Here is a 14,763-nt window from a genome sequence, read left to right on the forward strand (position 1 = left end):
GCCCCTTTCTGTCCCACTCTGGAGCACTCACGGCATCTGACCATACGTGGCCATCGTGACTTGGCAGGACACTGGCTTCCACGTGCACACAATGGCAGATTTATAAAGTGCCCACCTGCTTCAGGTCACACCTGCTCGGTGTCTAGTAACAGGAACTGCCACGTGTGGAGATACGTAATGCTGAGGCTGTGAGACTGACGCCGCACTCTAAACAAATTTCACTGTGGGGAGACATGCAGTACACAAAACTGACCGTTTCGGGCGCAGCCCAGTGGTGCTAACTCTGCTGATACTGTACAAACACATCCACAGCATCTCATTCTTGCAAAGTAGAAACCCTGGGTTCACAAACTGTTCCCCCTTCTCTTCTCTTGCCAGTTCCTGGGAGCTGCTGGTCTACTCTTGCCTGGATTTTTCTCCTGGGCGCCCTGTAGAGCTGGACTCCCAGGGCACTGGTCTCTGGGGCTGACTCACTGTGCCGGGCACGGTGCTCAAGGTCGAGCTGTGTGGTAGTGCGGGTCAGAGTCCATCTCACCGGAGGCTCAGCTCCTGTGCCACCGTACGCGTAACCCACACTGTGTTCATCCACTCACCCAGCAACGGGAACTTCCACCTCTCACCCTTGTGAACGACGCTGTGATGACACAGGGTAAACGTCCCTTCCAGATCTTGCTTTGGGTTCTTTAGGGTGTACAACCCGGAGTGGAGCTGCTGGACCACACAGCCACGCCACTCTTACTGGATTGGGAACCGCAGTGTCCTCTCACGTTCCCTTCGGCCGCCCCACCCGCCGACGCTGCTCACGCTGAGCTTCTGGAGGATAAGCATTCTGGGAGTGTGAGAGGACAGCCAGCTCTTCTCGTTCAGCCTTTTCTTCCGAAGAGCCCCGGAGTTGGTGAGGGGCTCTCACAGGGAGGTCGATCTGTAAGGAACTGAGCGCTAGGGAGTGGGATGGGTGCGTGTGTGGCTAGGCTGATACACGGCGAAGCCAAGAAATGGGTTCCTCTCAACCGACGAAAAATGGCTACAACATTCCGGGAAAACAATCCTCCAAAGGAAGCATTTCCAATAACCTCTTTTTAACCGAATGGATCTCCACGGCTTTTAACCAAAAGGGAAGGGAAGCAGCACAGTGCAGGAGGAGCCCTCGCAGGCCGCGCACTTGCGTGGTGGCCCGGCGCGGGTGGGAGGCCAGCACGGTGCACGCGGCTGTCCCCACTGCACACAGCCAATCTCCCGGAGCAGGGCTCGGTGCCGGACGTGAGTGGAGGGGTCCCCATGGGACTGAGCCAGAGCTCAGTGGCTCTTGGCCACTGTCACCGACAGTGACGGTTCCTCTACCTGCTATGAGGGGTGAGGAGCTGGCGGCCATGGAAGAGGGACGCCTCATTCCTGCAGGCAAGTCCAGGCCGGGAAGGTACCTGTGGGAACATGCGCCTCTGCCCGCGCCCTCTCAGTGACCCTGCTCACTCTCAAGGTCAGCATCTGTTTCACGTGAGCCCTGCAGAGACTCCTGCAAGTGACCACTGAAGCCTCACAGTCACCCCAACCCCGCTTCAGGTGAGCTGGAGCAACCTGGCTCATTTAACACTAATCTCTACCTGGAGGCAGTCTTTTCTGCCACGTTTTGAACAGGCAATGTACAGCAGACACAGAATGAGATGAGGTACTTCAGATTTAGAATACTGAGCAAGAAACCACCAGAGTGTTTGCTGTCAAGTACAAAAATAAGGACACAGGAACCATCCAGACAACTGCTCTCCGTTTTTCTAGCCTTCCTCTTTCTCCATTTCACTGTACATACTGTGACGCTGGAAATACACCCAAGACTGAACAGCAACTCCCAACTGCTCACAAGAATCACGGACACACCCCTATCATCTCCCCCAGAGACCAGTGAGCCTTTCCACAGTAACCTCCGAGAAAACCATGTGCTCCCTGCTAATGCAGTGGCAGTTGGACACCGATGGACAGATTTCCCAGATCCTGAGAAATGCAGCAAAACTCCTCCCATCAGACTTAACTGCTCTTTGCTCTCACCTCATCTCCTGACTTCTTTTAAGAATGCTGAGCCACCCCAACACTCCTTCCCCCACTTGCTGTCACTTGAACTCACCATGCTGACTTTCTGGTAAGCAGAAAGCAAACCCAACCTGTCCCAAGTATGGCATGGACCGCTCTGGAGGGGCTGACAAGGACCTTAGCCATTAGGGACTTCACTTCTTCACTTCCGTCCCCACCTCCATACCCTGTCCTGCTTTCTTCTGACTTCCTGGGCACCTGGAAACTATATCGTCAATCAATTGCAAATCCCACTGCTTTGTTGCTAATTACTAGACTTCAGGTGATGAGATGTAGCAGTAACTTCACAGCACACAACAGCTGCATAGAATTGAAATCACTGTCCTGCGTGTCATGATTAATGTCAGGATATTCACCAAGAAAGACTTCTTTGATCATGGTAATGTGGTCAAAGAAAGGAAGATCAGTCTGCACTCAATTTCAGATTAGTCTCACCATACCTTCCACTGTGGCCCATGGGCTCTCTTACCCCCTTGTTCTCTGTGTGTTAGTTTCTTACACTAAACAAAGAAATGCTCTGCACAGAATTCTCATGAACACCTCCCAGGCCAAGGTGATGTGGGAGCGGGGAAGTGGCCAGCAGTCCTGTGGCTTACATAAAGCAGAAGTCCACACTCAACTTGACTTCAATAGCCCTCAATAATGTTGCTTTGCAGTTTTCCAAGACAAGAATGGGGACAGTCTTTGGGGAGAGTCAGCAATCCTCAACAGGAGAAGTCCCCTCTCAGGGCAAAACAATTTCCCAAGGGATCTTTTCACACACTGCCCACCACCCTGGCCCAGGGGCCGGAACAGCGCTCCACCACCCTTGCTGACTGGCATGAGAGGTAAGAGGAACAGGTCCCAAGGACAATCCATTGTCACCAGCAGGTCAGTCTTTGCTTCAGACTCCTGGGGCAGCAAGGAAGTATGAGAACCACAGATGGAGGGTGCCAAAGTCTCTCCAAACACAAAATACTATATGAAATCAAAAGGCCCAAAATCTAGCTGTGGTGGGTGCAGCACAATTAACTTGTATTTGTGAATGAAACCAGGGACCACTGTCAGAAACATCTATGCAGTCAGATACCCACAGGAAGCAGTGTTTGTGCCACCTATCACTTTATGAAATATCCTCATGTCAGACAAGACTAGCATGGTCTTTAAAGACCCCTTCCAGCGAGCCTCCCTACTTCTTGCGGCATGCCAGCGATGTGGGTATAATGCTGCCTTTTACACATGAGGTTTCACTACTCTGGCTTCAATTTCTCCCCTTCCTGCTCAATTAATTGCATCATATGGAAAACACAGCCAATGTTTAACCATCCTTTTTCATTAGTTTCCTACTTAGACTTTAAACATGTTGCCATGCCAAGCCTGTAGACATGGTTCTGTGTGAGAGAAAATTGTAATCTGACAGATTTCATGCTACATTGTTTTTTCAAGCTCAGAAAAACTGCATCGAGTCTCCTGGGCTCTACATCATGCCTTTGAAGACTGTGGGGCACATTTATGTTTCAACTATTTGCCAATTTTCTGTAGTTGGGTTTTATGCTATATTTACACTAAATCATATTATGTCCAAAGGACAATTTTGTACCCAGTAAAAAGTGTGCTATATGCAGAACTATAATTGTGGACAAATTGAGGTCATTTGGACATGCTTTTCAAGTAATGATTATAGGCACTACTTCTTTGATGTCACTTGACAGTTCATAAACGGATATTGGATTCTGTGAGTGTTTTAACCACTGATCTCTTTTCTCTGCCTGAACATAGCTCTGCAAGAAATCAGAGCAATAAATCAGGACCAAGACTCCAAGGACCAGCTGACCTTCCATGCACCTGTGCTGCTTTTTATGACAACTAAACCTCACTCAACCTGTAAGCCCTGCAGCTTTCTGTAGCAGAGGATACAAAGTAAGAGGGAGCAAACAGAGGCTCTTTTGTCAAACACAAATCAAATTTCTCCCAAGTAGCTATGATATTAACATGGGCTTAAATATCTCACTTTAAAGTCCTTGATGGTTAATGGCCAATAAAGATAAACACAGAAGAGAAAGAGTCCAACAGCAGGTGAGTTCCCCACAGTAACCACGGACCCATAAAAACTTCAGGAAGTCTGTTGTGATTCCCACTACACATGCAGATTTGAAGCTCCAATGACTGGAGAGGCTCACAAGTCACATGGGCTGGTTTCAGATCATCACATCACACTGTGGACATTACTAACAACTTCCTGCCAACAAATCTGAAAATTTACACAGGAAGGGAAAGTCTTTGGAAGATACAGACTCCAAACCTTTAGAGGAAAGAGATAACCTTAACAGTCTTGTATCTATTAAAAGAAATTAAATTTTTGGTTAAAAACTTTCCCATAAGGAAAATCTTCAAGCCCATAATTTTACTAGTGGATTCTGCCAAGCATTAAAAAAAAGATAATACTCATACAACATCACTCTTCCAGATCACTGAAAAAAAATTTTTTTTCCAAGTCATCTTTTGAGGTCAGCATCATATTGATACTAAAGAAAACCCACTGAAAGAAACCTACAGATCAATATCTTTATGATGATGAATGAAAACATTCTAAACAAAATTTTATCAATTCAAACTATGTAACAAGGCTAATACCTATTTTTGCTGTTTTTCTGGAGATTCAACCCAGTGTATCATGCATGATAAGTACATGCTCTAACCTTGAGCTAGAACCCACACCCGAGGATAATCTCTCATGGTCAAGAGAGATTTATCACAAGAGTACCATAGGACTTAAAATTTGGAAATACCAATTCACCATATATTAACAGAACTAGAAAAGTTAAAAAACCCAGATGATTTCAATACGTATTGGAAAAATGTGTGTTAAATCTGTGAGTAGAATTTGTGGGTAGAATTTCTCAGCAAACTGATGGGAATTTTTATCAACTTGATAAAGAACATCTGTGAAGAATCTATTAACATCATACTTAATAAAGAAAGAGTAAATGCTTTCCCTTGAAAGGGAAAATAAAACAAGGGTACTCAGTTTCACCTCTTCAACACTGATGTTTCTAGCAAGGGTGATAAGAAATAGAAATAGAAGTTAGAAAGATTGAAAAGAATGATGGTAAATTGTCTTTGCTTGTAGGTGAGCTGGTCTGTGTAGAACCAGGTGGAATCCCCCCCTGCAAAATGTTGTAGAATCAATGCAAAACCAGTATTAATGTGTAACAAAGTGGCAGGATATAGAATGAATATACAAAATAATTACATTGTTATATTATCAGCAACAAATAGTCAAAAATTGAAAATTACCATTTTCAACAGCATTAATATTATGAAATATTTAAGAGATAATGGTGACAACAGACACAAAAGACCTGGGCACTAAAAATTAAAAATGAATTGGAAAAGCTCCATGTCATGTACATGTACTAGAAAGTCTAATGCCTGATTGTTGTAAAGAATGAATGCAATCCCAATCGAAACCCTAGCAGCCTTCCCTATAAAATTGAAAAACTTATGTACAATTTATGTGGAGTCTTAAGGAACTTAGAATAGCCTAAATGATTATGAATTTTCAAAAAAAAGAAGATTAACTACACAAATGTGACAGTGCCATAAAAGCCAATGGTACAGAATAGAGTCCTTATCTAAACCCAAACACACATAAATATACACTTCATTTTTAAGAAAGGTGTAATGCTGATGCTGAAGACAGTCTTTTCAATAAACGATTCTGGAATAATGACATCAGATTTTTTTGAATTCCTACAAAATTTCTAAAAAACAAGAAAATGTCAATTGAAATGTAGCAAAAATTTCTGAAATACCACACCAAAAACATGATTCACAAAAAAATAAACCGGCCAGGTAGACATCATCAAAATTAAAAGCTCTGTTCTAGCCACAGTATTAGTTAAGAGGATGCTGTTTCATAGAGTGAGGAAATGTTTGCAAAAATACAAACATGACAAGTGACAGGTGTCACGTTTAAACAGCTCTCAAATTTTTTTTTTTTTTTTTTTTGTGTGTGTGTGTGTGTTTTTGAGACAGGGTCTCACTATGTAGTTGAGACTGACCTGGAACTCACTATGTAGCCCAGGCTGGTCTCGAACTCACAGTGATCCTCCTGCCTCAGCCTCCTGAGTGCTGGGATTACAGGTGTGCACCACCACTCCCAGCTCAAAATTTAATACCAATAAAGCAAACAGTTCTAATTTTTAAAAAGTAGATAAAATATTTTAAGACAATTAAAAAATACTGAATCAGCTCATGAAAATATTCTTAGCTTTATTAGTCATTAAGGAAATTCATATTAAAACCACAGTGAATTCTGAGCACCGTAGATGTGAAATTGGAAAAGACCAACTCCATCACCTTGAATGAGGATGAGCAGAGCAGAAGCTGTCACAGGGCAGCAGAGCAGAGAGGGCTCACCAGGTAGAGCAAAGGGACCCCAACCGTGCTCCTCCCAAAAAAGAGTGGGTATTATCTGATCTATTTATGTAAGGTCCTAGAAAGTGGAAATAAATCTAGGTACAGAAAGCAGACCAGTGGTTTCCTGAACATGGGATGGGCGGTGGACAGACAGGAGAGAGAGGTTCCGGCCAGGCACAGGCCAGGTGGACCCATCATCTTGATTTTGAGCATGTTCCATGGATGTCTTTATGTCAAAATTTGTCAAAATGTACACTTTGGATATGTTCAGCTCTTTCCATATCAACCATACCTCAGGAGAGCTATAATGAGTAATTTGCAAGTTTCTGTAAACATTTGCCAAATCCTCTTAGCAGAAAGCTTTTTTTTACAGAAACTCTGATGAGAAAAATCAAAGCATTTGGTCCTTGTGTTCTGAGTGAGTGTCTCATACTTGGGTCATGGTGACTTGGAAGTGACAAGCAGATATGAAGGTGGGAGTTACTGCATAAACAACAACCACAACCCCAATAATCCCAGAAGAGACGAGACAACACATGTCTGTGTGTTTATTCTTAAAATTCTTCAGGGGGCAGCCAAATTGGCTCATCTATAATAGAACTGAAGAATTAATGGGGTGTTGCTGCAGTCAGCTAAAATCCAGAGCAGAGATGAAGATTTTAACTAACAAACAGGCTGTTCACATGTTCCAGTCAAAAGCTCGATGGTTAAATAATTGTTTTGTTCTAAAATTCCTTTCCCCAAAGATCTCTTTAGATTTGCTTTTGCCATACACTGTTATCTTAGCATGAAGGAACAGTCAGTGTTTCTACCACAAGAAATTCTACCATCACTAATTTGCTGGTTTTTTTCACAGTTGAAAGAACCACCATGTATTACCCAGACATTGTTTTGGACACGTCCACTAACAATGATTGTTTGGGGCAGACTATAAGGAATCTTTATTTCTCTGATTTATTTTGTGTCACCTAGAAAATCCTCACTGGAGCTGCGGCGTGTCAGACAGGATACCTGATAACAAGGCAGGGCAAAGGTAAGTTCTGTGCAGGTAGGACCTTGGCTGCTGGGAGATCCTCCAGCAGGGCTCTGTGCCTGCATTCAGAAGCTGCACATCCCTAGGACCTCACTCAGCAGTCCTGGCCAACCGGCGCCTCCTGATGCCATGACTAGGGGTGTCTTTCACCAGGGCTCAAAACCAGAGCTCTTGGACCGAGGTGTGGGAAATGCAGAGGCTGGGGATCCCCAAGACATCTGGCACAAAGAAGTGTGAGGAAATTGCTCACAAACACTCCAGGAGGGAAGTGGGAGTGTCCATGTTACGGGGTGGGTGTACTGTTTTGGGAAGGGGATCCTGCTTAACACAGCTAATAAAGGCACGAGGCCAGGATCAGGGAGATCTGGCACAGGTCCCGATTCCATCCTTTAATAAACACCCACTTAACCATTGCAAGCTCTGGTAATACTCTTTCCCTTAAAAAATGGACTTAAAAAGTAACAGTACCTCTTAGGAGAATTAAATAAGAACTAACATGCACTAATCAAAGTGTCTTATACAGAGTAACTGACAGAAAGATTATAATATTTCTGAAGGCAGGCAAATAAGCACTAAACTTACATTGCCTAAAACCAAAATTCATGTTTGAACTCAGAGCTTAAAAATGAGATGAGATGTATTATTCTTATATGTGGTGATTAAAATTCTAGTCAAATACGGAAAACCTAATTAACTATTAGGACAACTCACTTAACCAAAATAAAATTTATTTAACAAATATCTATTTACAGTTATCATCTAAAAATATTAACTCATTATCGCTTCTCAGCCTTTTGGCTAAGATCAAGAGTACAAATATTAAGTCATTAAATATTTATAATAAGGTTATATAAAAGGTAGAACTATACTTTTGCCATTTATATGCACATGTGCATGGAAATACGTACATATATACCTGTAACTTCAACTCAATTTTGTTTAAGGAACATATTTTGCTTTATAGGAAAAATACCAAGGAAAAGAATTAAATTGTACTAAATGTTCAAGAGCCAGAACTAATTCTGTGGATCAAAGAGCAATACAGGAACAGTAGCTGGACTTTTCAGAGAAGCTGAAGGAAGAGTTACGCTGTAAGACTGGATTTTACTCAGCTATTGGACTACACATAAACTGGAACAATCATATAGAAAAATTTACAATCCCTTACATCTAAAAGTCTGCTTAATAACAAAAATTACACTGTGTTTCCCACACACACATCAGGCAGAAGGAAACAGGGACTCACAGCGCGACTGTCCCCGACTTCCAGGCACCAGAACCCCAAGCACATCAGTGGTGCCACCTGACATGCTCTGGAGCAGGCCCCGTTTTCAAGGCCAGCTCCTCAAATGAAGAAACACTCCCCAAAGTGTCTAGTTAAGCAAACAATGTGCTCTGAAGAGCTGAAATCTCTTAACTTCCTCCTAAGCAAAGCTCCTTACAACTGTAGCTATATTTGACCCAGGAGGCAGAAAGCCATCTTTGAGTTTCCTAATAAATAAGCAATATAAACACATAATTTTCCTAAAGCCAAATCTAAATATTGGCCCACTCTGCACTGAAGGGACCCCAGCTGCTTTGGCCATCGCCTTGTGTGGGCCCGAAACTGAACCTGAAAGATCCCTAGTGAGTTGGTGACCCCGACCCCAGGGCGGGAGAGGAACTGACAGTGACCTTTCTGGATAGCCGCTTCCCACTTGTCTTCTGCCTGTGGCTACCTCTGGGGCTTGGCGTTCAGGGCAAGTACGCCTCATGTCATTGGATGCACAAGGAGCAGAAATACACGGGCTTAAGAAATGGAGAAGGAGCACGGCTCGAGCAGAGCTGTGGGAGCCCAGGGGCGATCAGCTCGTGTGGTCCTCAGAGGCCATGGGGGCCTTCACAGCCCCAACAGTCAGGGCCTTGTGAGGCAAGGACCTGGCCACACACAGATGGTCATGGAGCTGTGCAGGGCATTCTCACTCCTCACAGGAGGACCAGGGCAGGCTCCAGAAGGAGGCACCTGAGCTGGGCTCCGAGGGAGAAGTACAAGCAGGGAGATGAGCAGGAAGAGGGCGATGTTCCCACGGGAGGTAGAAGCTGGGTGGAGCAGCCTCATGTGCAGCTCCAGGGGCCAGAGTCAAGAGAACAGAGAATGAGTCTGGACGTGGAGAATGGTGGCGCCTCAGCAGAAAAAATGAGCGACTTTCTAACCTGAACTGCATCCTCCTAGCGCACACACAACCTCCTCCCAGCAAGGCAAGCTTTCCACACCCATTTCTTAGATCGGGAAACTGAGGCACAGAGCTTTTAAGACAGGGCCACAGGGTCTGGAACACTCCCAACACAGTGATGCCATCCTCACTGTAGACAGAACCAATCAGAAGAGTGCTACTTTCAATCCCTCACTTGAATCTGGTGCTCTTCACAAGACCAATCATTTGCATGTGGGTGCAGCCAAACAAAAGATGCTGCTCAGGAGCCTCATCTCCACATGGCCGGAAGTCCAGTGAGCATTTCCACACAACAGTTCACACATGCTACCATGCCAGGTTCCTGTTTGGCAGGATGACTGTCCCAAGGCCTTACTTCCTTAAATAATCTGGGATGTGGGAGACTGAGACCACCTCCCTTACCCTTGGGGCTGCTTCATGAGCTGGTTCGTGGCCCACTCTCACTCTTCTCCCTCTGTAATACATGTACATCTTGCTGCCTTTTCTAGCTCTTTGTCTGAGACACCAAGAATCTGGAGAGAAGCCCCCAGGGCCCTCCACCCAGTAACACTTCGACAGGTGCTTGACAGATGCTCGGGATGTTCCTGCCATCTTCTTCCCATCCTCTCCCAAGGAGTGGCACACACTGCAGCCTCTGAGTAGAACAGCCTTCACCTACGGTCAGGTGCCTGCAGGTGAGCTGCTGCTGTCCCTATGCAGCCTGGAAAGCGTCACCAGTATGCTCAGTGGATGGGCACCCTTGGTGTTCGCAGAGGACAAGACACCTTCTCCATGGAACTGTACAGGAGACCTTCCTGGAGGACACTCAGTGGGCAAAGGTGTGCCGTCCAGGCCACTGAGCCCAGGCTGGAGCCCTGGAGCTGAGAGGCTGGAGGCTGGACCACATCCCACGCAGAGGTTCTCACCAGCACCCAAGCCTGAGGATCCTGGCTGCAGGATGCCTGGTGCCAAGGAGTGTGGTCTCATTGCGCTGCCTAAGCTGTGGACACTAGGCAATCACAAGGTGGGGCCTGTTGTCCAGATGGACCTGGGGTCCAACTGTTTAAGTTCTGTGGTGTCTCTCTTCATCCGGACGACATACTTCTGTCTCAGCTCCTGTGTGTCACTTTTCAGATGAGCACAAATGAACTCTGATCTGCCAGAGACAGAGTCCCTTCATTATGAAGAGTCTTCAAAGTGGAACCAAACATCCACTGCTCATCCTGTCCCTTACAACTTCACAAATAAAACAACAACATTACAGGCGACACTGCCTGGGCATCCGCGGATTCAGAGGGAAAAGGAAGGGCTCGCCTGCCGGGGTCCATGTGCGTTCCACAGCACCGGGCTCCTCTCATGGAAGTTCCTGCCAGCTGGTCTCCCAGAACCATTTGGTCTTCCAAGCCCGTTTCTAGTTTCTACACCTCAGGCTGGGCAATGCAGGCATCCTGGAATCACTTGCAGAGCCAACTGCTGCAGACCTGGGGTGGGAGGGCCAAGCGCACTCTTTCCGGTCCTAAGGGACCCACCGCTCCCCCAACCCGGGGACACTTTAGCACTATTATAAAGATCGTATAAATGTAATAAATGGCATTATACTTTTGGTGCTTGTTTCTTATCTTACTGGTTGTTTATCATGGGATAAGCTCCCAATGCTGGAGGCCCTCTTTTGTTGACAGCAGTTTAACCCTGAAATAAACATGACCTTATCCTTCATTAAACATGATTCATTTTCTAATCATCATGATTTATGGAAAAAGCAACAAAAAAGGCTAACAGGGTGAATCACTGTATATTTATTTAATAGAGGGCTATTTCCATGAGAATGGCCTGAGAATCTCCCCCATCCCTCCCACCTTTTCGTTTTCAATTTCCTAATTTAAGGTAAACACAGCAGGAGAACTATGGAGTAATCCATTGAGCCCCGACTCTGCAGTGACTCTGGAGAGTAGTGGAGAGGAGGCTGAGGGGTTGGAAAGCAAGGCAGCAAGGGAAGAAATGTGCAGAGCTGGCTGCTTAACTCAGTACTTGCCATGGGCAAAATGTTCACAAGTACATCAGGAAATATACTTATGGGTTCCTGGAATGTACTTGATGATTAAGAAAACCATCAGCATTTACACCAGCCTCCTGCCACGCTCAGGACCCTGACCCACTTGACAGTGTGCGTAATCTAGATGGCTTGAGATTCAAAAAACAGGCAAAAAGTTCATGTTTTGTCAAGTGAGGAAGAACAGAAGAAATAAAGACAAGGAAACTGTAGCCTTAAGGCACGATCAGAGCTGTGGATATTTCCCAGGTCTTAACCCCCAAGGCTGTTTCTGTTTTGGCTTTTTTTTTCCTTTTCAGGCCCATCATGCTCCAATTCCTAAGACTCTGAATGATCTGTAAGTTCATAAATTCTAAAAGTCACATCAAAAATTCCAGTTTCAAAACAAATAGTACATGAAAAAAACTACTAGATGGTTACCATGGCTCTAAACTTCATACACAGAAAAATAGTCTAGATTTTAATCTGGTTGATAAACTCAGCTTTTGTTTTAATCCACTAATGGCAAGCAACCTGATCTCAAGACAGAGAGCCAGGTGCCTGGTGTGTGGTAACTGAGTCAAAGGCTGTCTTCTGACAGAACATCCTGGCTCAGCCACCATAGGCTCCCTGAAAGGAGCATCTGTCTTCCCACTGACCTGGGCAGGCATCCAGCCTTCACCTCAGAATCCCACTGTGCCTCCCCAGCGCCTTCTTGTGTACAGTGAGTGTCAAGAGCCTGTCTGGCCAACGGAGGTCCTCAACTCCCTCATAGGGGGACCTCCATGGACCTGTCTAGTGACATCAAGGACTGTTTTCAGAAAAATTCACCTCAGAATTACTTGGTGTCATCTTCACAAGGAAACAGCCAACCATGTGCTGTCAAACTATTAACACCAGTGAGGAGCGAAGAAGGAATACTTGCTGAATATGAGAGCGCTAGAAGTTTCTAGGGCCTGCACATCCTCGCTGGGTTAGGCTTATGGCCAGGCCCGTGAATGGGGCAAGTGTCCCAGGCAGGGACAGGTAAGGTCTGTACCCCAGTCAATAGAGGACCCCAGCATCAGCCCCACACCTCTAATCCCCCAATCTTATTCCGTCCTTCAAAATGTGAGATGATTTTTAGGACTGCCTCAGTATCTCTGCTTGTTCTTGGCCTGTTCGACGTTTCTATGTCCTTTTGATTCACTTTGTGTAACTCATTTGTATCTAGACCTCTGGCCATTTCTTCCAGATTTTCCAACATACTGGAGTACAGGTTTATGAAGTAGTTGCTAATAATCTTCTGGATTTTGGTGATTTCACCTTTTTCATTTGTAATTGTATGGGTGTGCTCTTTTCTTTCCTTCTTTCAGTGAATTTGGCTACGAATTTGTCTGCTTAGTCTTTTGATTCATCTATTCATTTTTCTCTCAATGTCATTAATTTTCATTCTGGTATTTATAAGTTTCTTATATTAGCTTTGGATTTGGACTGCTCTTATTTTTCTAGGACTTGGAGGTGTATCATTAGGTCACTTCTTTGGGCTCCCTCTGTTTTCTGATATGGGCATTAATAACTATAAACTTGGCTCTGAGGATTGCTTTCACTGTGTCCTATAGGTTTTGCTATGTTGTACTGGCCTTATCACTCGATTCTAGGAAACAGCATTCCCGTACACCAACAATGTGCCCATTAAGAATGAAATTAGGAAACAGTACCATTCACAATAGCTTAAAGAAAAATTAAACTCTTAGAAATTAACCTAATCAAGGAAGTGAAAGATCTCTGTAACAAAAACTATAGTACTCTGAAAAAGGAAATCGAAGAGGACATCGGAATACGGAAAGATATCTCCTGCTCCTGGATAGGCAGAACCGATACTGTCAGAACGACAATACTGCCCAAACTACTATGTAGATTCACAATGCAATCCCAATCAAATGCCAAGAGCATTTCTTATAGAACTGGAAAAATAATGCTAAAATGTATACAGAGCAAGAAGAGACCCAGAATAGTAAGAGCAAAAGAGCACAGTGGGAGGCATCCCAATCCTGGATTTGAAGTTACACAACAAAACAGCACGGTACCGACCCAAAAACAGACCTGTGGAGAGATGGGACAGAACAGAAGATACAGAAACAATGCCAGGCACGCTCAGCCATCTTGTCTTTGACAAAGAAGGAGAAAACATACCCTGAAGGAAAGACTGCCTCTCTAATAAATGGTTCTTGGAAAACTGGCAATCCACCTGCAGAATAGGCAGTCTAGAGCCATTTTCTTACCATGTACTAAACTAAAACCAAAGATGGATCAAAGATCTAAACATCAGAACAGAAACAATCTGCTGGAAGATAAAATAGACAATATTCCTGAAGACATAGATGTAGGCAAGGACATTTTGAACAAAACCCCAATTAAACAAGAATCAACAAGTAGAATTAAATCAAATTATAAAGTTTCTACACTTGATCTTAGCCAAAAGGCCGAGAAGCGATTCAAATTATAAAGTTTCTGCACAGCAAAAGAAATGACTAAGACAGTGAGAGACAACCTACAAGATTGGAAAAATTTATTCCAGCTATTTCTTGGACAGAGGACTGATATCTAGAATATGTAAAGAACTCAGAAAAATTAGACCCTCCAAAATCAAAGTCCCAATTAAAAAATGGTCACCCTAAATGAACAGACATGTCTTAGAAGACATACAATTGGTCAGTAAATACATGAAAAAATATTCAATGCCATCGGCAATGAGAAAAATACAAATTAAGACAACACCGAGATTCTATCTTACTCCAGAAAGAATGGATAGCATCAACATAAATCTAATAATAACAAAAGTTAGCCTGTGGGTTAAAATAAATACTTCTACCCTGTTGGTAGGAATATAAACTAATACAAGCCCTATGGAAATCCCCCAAAACCTAAAAATATAAATTCCATCTGTCTCAGGTATTCCCCTTCTAGTTATCTTCCAAGAGAGTTAAAGACCTCATGTTACAGTGATCCATGCACACCCGTGTTTAGCACAACTCATGATAGCT

The 14,763-nt window shown here is 44.2% G+C and overlaps 1 protein-coding gene and 1 pseudogene across 4 annotated transcripts in view; both read right to left on the bottom strand.

Annotated features, from left to right (window-relative positions):
* Nucleotides 1-14,763, bottom strand: part of Piezo2 (piezo type mechanosensitive ion channel component 2) — a 301,778-nt gene that overhangs the window by 102,059 nt on the left and 184,956 nt on the right. The gene's annotated exons all lie outside the window — the stretch shown is intronic.
* On the bottom strand, nt 14,098-14,214 carry LOC117283811 (annotated as a pseudogene).

The sequence above is a fragment of the Fukomys damarensis genome, unplaced genomic scaffold (assembly GCF_012274545.1).
Source record: "Fukomys damarensis isolate Sample0158 unplaced genomic scaffold, DMR_v1.0_HiC HiC_scaffold_30, whole genome shotgun sequence".
Lineage (NCBI taxonomy): Eukaryota > Metazoa > Chordata > Mammalia > Rodentia > Bathyergidae > Fukomys > Fukomys damarensis.